This window comes from Acomys russatus, chromosome 27 (assembly GCF_903995435.1).
Source record: "Acomys russatus chromosome 27, mAcoRus1.1, whole genome shotgun sequence".
In the NCBI taxonomy this organism is placed as follows: Eukaryota; Metazoa; Chordata; class Mammalia; order Rodentia; family Muridae; genus Acomys; species Acomys russatus.
The window spans coordinates 51,453,870-51,459,340 of record NC_067163.1 but is presented as its reverse complement, the minus strand read 5'-3'; the positions used below and the strand labels follow the sequence as shown (position 1 = coordinate 51,459,340).

The window sequence follows — 5,471 nt, the reverse complement described above, 5'->3', positions numbered from 1 at the left end:
TTCCCCAGGAAAAAGGCCTTGCCTTGCAACCCTGATTACCTAAATGCAAAGCCTGGGGCATCAGATGAAAGAGGGGAAGTTTTCCTGACACCCACATCATCAATTATCGTCTATCTCTGTGTCCCTCTCTCACACACATACACACACACTAATTTTTAAATACAAATTGATAAAATATACTAAGGCATAACTGTATAACAAACTTTGGGCCCATCTGGGTTGGGGGCAGAAGAATGTGGAATATGAACAAACCTCATAGGGCCACCATGTGTGGCTTCACTCAGAACCTGTGGCAGAACAGAGACTAAGAGGTTCTGAATGAGGTCCTATGTAGAAATAAGGACAAACAGCACCAGGAAATGTGTCTCTGAAGATGTAGATGTGACATCTCTCAGGCATGCAATAGAAGGAAAGCTCTCCCAGTTCACAGTCCAGGAAAACACCAATGGCTCTGGCATGCTTAAACTGGGAGTCTGGGTCAGCTCCTGAGATATCGAAGTGGTCCCCCTCACAGACAATCCTCCAGCATCCCTGGGGGATAGAGGACTGCCTTTCCCTGATGGGCAAATCAGCCTTGCAGATACCAACAGCCCATTCGGCCTTCTTTCCTACCTGCACCTCCCAGAAATGTCTCCCAGAAGAAAAATAAAGAAAGCCCAACACAACAGGGCTCTTGGTAAACCTTTTTGAAGAAGCAGAACCATATCGTGTTAAGTTCACAAATGTTACACATTTTTTATCCTCAGAAACAAGCAGGTTTGGATGGGCTGCTTCCAGGTCTAGAGTTACTTGCTCTGTAAATTGCTCTATACCTCTTTCTAGGACCAAATTTGGGAGATATTCGATAGGAAAGTTAAATAAGTCTCTTCTGAACTGAACACAAAAAGGTGGTGGGCTTATCTCTGTCTCCAAATTCTGGTGGAAGTCCTTGACTATCTACCCAGTTCTGCTTCAGATAGTTCCCTCTTGTCACCACTGGGCTCAGGAGATCTCTGAGCTTGGAGCCGTAGTTTTTAAATGCTGCTATGTTGTCAAGCAGTTTCTGCTCAGTATCCCTCTCCTGGGCCTCTAACCTGGACAATGCTGCCAGCTGTTCCTGATATAAAACTGGTTCAGGTGCTCAATTTCAGCAGTCAGTTTCCCCCTCTGTGCTTCTGCCCCCTCACTCAGGGTCACAATTCTATGATACTCAACACTCATTGACTCTTCAACTTCTTTCTCTTTACATTCCCAGACCTTGATGAAGCCCTGAAGCTTCTCCCTGTGGTGAGATGCAGCCTGTGCAATGGGTGCCACGTGGTGGCCACTGTGACTAGCACATCCAATGCACTGGTCACACAGCAGATCATCCTCACAGAAGAGGGTCTAGACCTGGTTGTGCTTCTCACAACTGGTACTGCTCTCCTGCCCCTTCCTTTTGTTCTTCTTCCTGCTGTGGAGCCGACGGGCAGGTTCAATCATCATTCCAAGCCGGGTGTTGCATCTGAGGATTCGCTTCTGGCACTGGTGCCAACAGACAGGACAGGAGAACCTGCCTGACAGCACTGCCCAGAAGTCTTTGAAGCAGGACTGACAGAAGTTGTGTCCACATTCGATGGTGACTGGGTCTGTCAGGATATCCAGACAGATGGGGCATTTGGTCTCTGCCTGGAGACCAGCCAAGGCCTCTGCCTGTGCCATCAGACTGGGAATACAGGTCTGGACTCTGGATGGCTTCCTTCTGAAGGTTGGCTCTAGGGTACTGAGCAGGGACAGGCACACTCCCTTGTACTTCAGTTCTCACAGTTCCGCTTGGAAACTGCTGTCAACTCATTGACGTTTCCTGTTTTTCCCACGGTGGTGGAAGCCTTGAGTCCTTTGTGGTTTTAGGCTGGATAATTCCACTTGCCAACAATGTCCAATACATGGGCCCACAGTCAATAACAGCTCTGGTAGGCAGCTAGTCTTCTTGACTCTGGCAACTCAGTTGTTTTGAGGGAAAATAAGTTTCTTCATAAGAAAAATAATAATAAATTATCTTCAGATGACACCACTCAATGCCTGGCTCCAGTTAAACCAAGAGCTGCATCACACCTGCTTCTTCTGAAGCCTTCTGAGACCTAGCTCCTCTGCTTACTTGGCAACACAACCCATATGCTCTCCAGTCCCTCCAACCAGAGCTGTGAAAATAAACAGAATAAACCAGGCAGAGCACAGCCTTGGTAAAATATCTCTCCCTGTAACCTCTAACCATCAGGCTACCACCCCCTATGTGCTCAGATCAGAGGGCTGGGTTCACAGGGTCCTGCCTGGGATTAAACCCTGAGCCTCAAGCATGCTGAGCAAACATTCTAAAAACTGAGATATATTTTAGCCTTTTTTGGTTGGTTGGTTTTATTTGGTTTATTTGTTGTTTGTTTGTTTGTCTAAATACTGGGTCTCACTAGGTAGCTCTGGCTATTCTGGAACTCATTTTGTAGACACGGCTGTTGTAGACTACACAGAGATCCTCCTGCCTCTGACTCCAGAGTGATGGGCTTAAAAGCTGTGTACTCAGCTTGGATCTGTTGACACGGTCTCATGCTGGTTTTGCCTGGAAGTTGTTGAGCATACCTTTAATCCTAGCACTCGAGACGTAGAAGCAGGCAGTTCTCTGAGTTGGAGGTCAGCTTGCTCTATAAAGTGAGCTCCAGGACATCCAAGGTTACACAGAGAAACCTTGTCTCCAGAAATAAAAACAAAACAAAAATATAGTACAAACAAGCCTAAAAAATATTTTTCATTTTCTCCCTGTCTCTGTCTTTGTCTCTCTGTCTCTGTCTGTCTCTGTCTCTCTCTGTGTCTCTGTTTCTTTGTCTCTGTCTGTCTCTGTCTCACTCTGTCTCTCTCTGTTTCTCTTTCTCTCTCTTTCTCTCTGTCTTTGTCTCTCTCTCTGTCTCTCTATCTGTCTCTGTCACTCTCTCTGTCTCTGTCTCTCTGTCTCTCTGTCTCTCTCTCTGTCTCTCTCTCTGTCTCTCTCTGTCTCTCTCTCTGTCTCTCTCTCTCTGTCTCTCTCTCTCTCTCTCTCTCTCTCTCTTTAAACAGTGTCTCATTAACCCTTGCTTCTTAACTGGAACTTCCTATCTAGACCAATGGAGGCATCTGCTTCCCCAGTGTATGCCACCACTACCTAGAGGATGCACCTTCATAGGGAGAAAAACAAAAAGCTAATCTTAGCTGTACTGAATTTGAGGACAGTCTGTATTACTTGAGACCATGCCCCCACCTCAAGAAAAATAGTTGTGTGTGGTGGTTACAAATGTAATATTAGGACATAGGAGGCAGGGGTAGATGGATAGATGCTAGTTCAACCGAAAGTTCACATAGACTTCCAGACTAGTTAGTCAAATGTCTACATGAATAGACCTTGTCCGGACACCCAAACAACAAAAGCTGCCATAATCCATGAGGAAAGAATACCTACAAGGGGGCAAGGCTCTTGCTTCTGAGCCTGATGGCCTGAGGTCAATTCCCAGGACCCACAAGATGGAAAAAATGACTCTCACCAAATTCTTCTGCCTTCCGTGTATGTTCAACACTTAAGTCACTAAACATGGAAACCAGGGTTCTGGGGATGGACATCATAGGTACAACACTTGTGCTCAGCATAGACAAAGCTCTGGGTCCCTTCCTGTACAAAAACATCATGCTAGAGACAGAATCCTTCTCTGTTGCCCCTGATCTACAACTCCCTTTGTAGCCCAGACCCATCTGAATGCTGGGATTACAGCATCCACCTAGTCAGCTTGATAGGTTCTTTAAAAATCCCTAGAAGAATCTGGAAAGGATTCCTATTCAAATAGAAGTGCTAGTGTCAGAGCGTGCCAGGTACAATGCTAGAGCCCCAAGGGTTAGATCCAGGAGCACCTGCTCCTTTCTAGCCTCCCCTACTTCAGTGCTCACTCATCCAGGTTTCCTTTTGATCCAACTAAGGTTACTCATCAGGGTGCTGACCCCAGTTAACACAAACTACAGATATCAGAATGGAGGGAGCCTCAATTGGGAAAATGCCTCCATAACATCAGACTGTGGGCAAACCTGTGGTACATTTTCTCAATGAGTGATTAAGAAATGAGCCCAGCTCTTTGTGGATGGTGCTATCCCTGGACTAGTGGTCATGGGGTTGTGTAAGAAAGTAGCATGAACAAGCCAGGAGAAGCACACCATCAGCTCTGGCCTCCAGGTTCCTGCCATGTGTGAGTAGTTGCCCTGACTTCCTTTGATGATGAATTGTAATGTGGAAGTAAAAGCCAAATAAACCTTTTCCTCCCTGGCTTGCCTTGGTCATCGTGTTCACCATAGCAACAGAAACTCTAAAACAATCAGACACCCCCTTTTGCCAAAAACTAAGATTATTTATGACAATATTTGGTTCCTCACTATCTATCCAAACATGAACAGTGTGATCTGTCTCACAGTAAGATTCATAATTAGCCCAATGCCTGACTTCTGGTAGAGACTACTTCAACATTTCTTGACTCAGCATGGTTACACAAGCCAGAAATGCTAGTAACTGTGAGGCTGAGGCAGGAGGATCATAAACCTGAATGCAGATTGGCTATGTGGAAAATGATAGTCTCAAAGATAAGTGGTTGAGTCAACCTGGTTGTACCCATGCCTTTAATCTCAGCACTAGGAGAAAAAGCAGGGACATCTCAGCGAGTAAGAGTTCATCCTGGCCTACAGAATGAGTTGCAGGATAGTGAAGCCTACACAGACAAATCCTGTCTCAAAAATTAGATAGAATAGAAAGATAGATGATAAATAGATAGATGGATAGATAGATAGAGAGATAGGAAGAGAGGAGAGAGAGAGAGAGAGAGAGAGAGAGAGAGAGAGAGAGAGAGAGAAATGGAAAGATTCCATGGAGAGGCAGATCTCCCCCTTGTCACAGAAGCCTCAGGAAACCCACATCTCATTTTACCCACCTCCCCACCTCACACTTCACCGCAGCTCCACACTTACTTTGAACAGTCCTCTCTGGGCAATTCCCTGGCTAGTAGCAGAAGTAATGCCCTGATCGTTCCACACACATCTAAGCAAATGATGCAAGGAGAGAGGAATCCACTGAGAAAATAAGCAGTGTTATTCTGGGAGTGGAAGAAGGAGGGTCAAGGAAAAGAGATATTGAGGGGAAAGTTCTGTGAGATCTCATATCACAGTCAACGCTAGAAGCTGTGTTCTTCCTACCCCAGCTTTTGGGATTAGAGGCAGGTGTATGCAATGCTGGGAATCAAGCCGTGGGCTTCTTCTATAGGTGCATGCTACTAGGCAAGCACTGTACCGGTGAAGAAACATCCCAACTCCCCTCTAAGAAATGTAAGTGCTGCACACCTAGAAGCAGGCAGCTCTCTGAGTTCTGGGCCAGCCTGGACTACAGAGCAAGTTACCTACCTCCCTTCCCTTTGTATCTGTCTGTCCTGTTCTCTTTGGCTTAGAGCATAAATACAAGT

The 5,471-nt window shown here is 45.9% G+C and overlaps 1 pseudogene; it reads right to left on the bottom strand.

Annotated features, from left to right (window-relative positions):
• Positions 1–276: 276 nt before the first annotated feature.
• Positions 277–1,680, bottom strand: LOC127210127 (tripartite motif-containing protein 75-like; annotated as a pseudogene).
• Between the last annotated feature and the right edge of the window lie 3,791 nt (positions 1,681–5,471).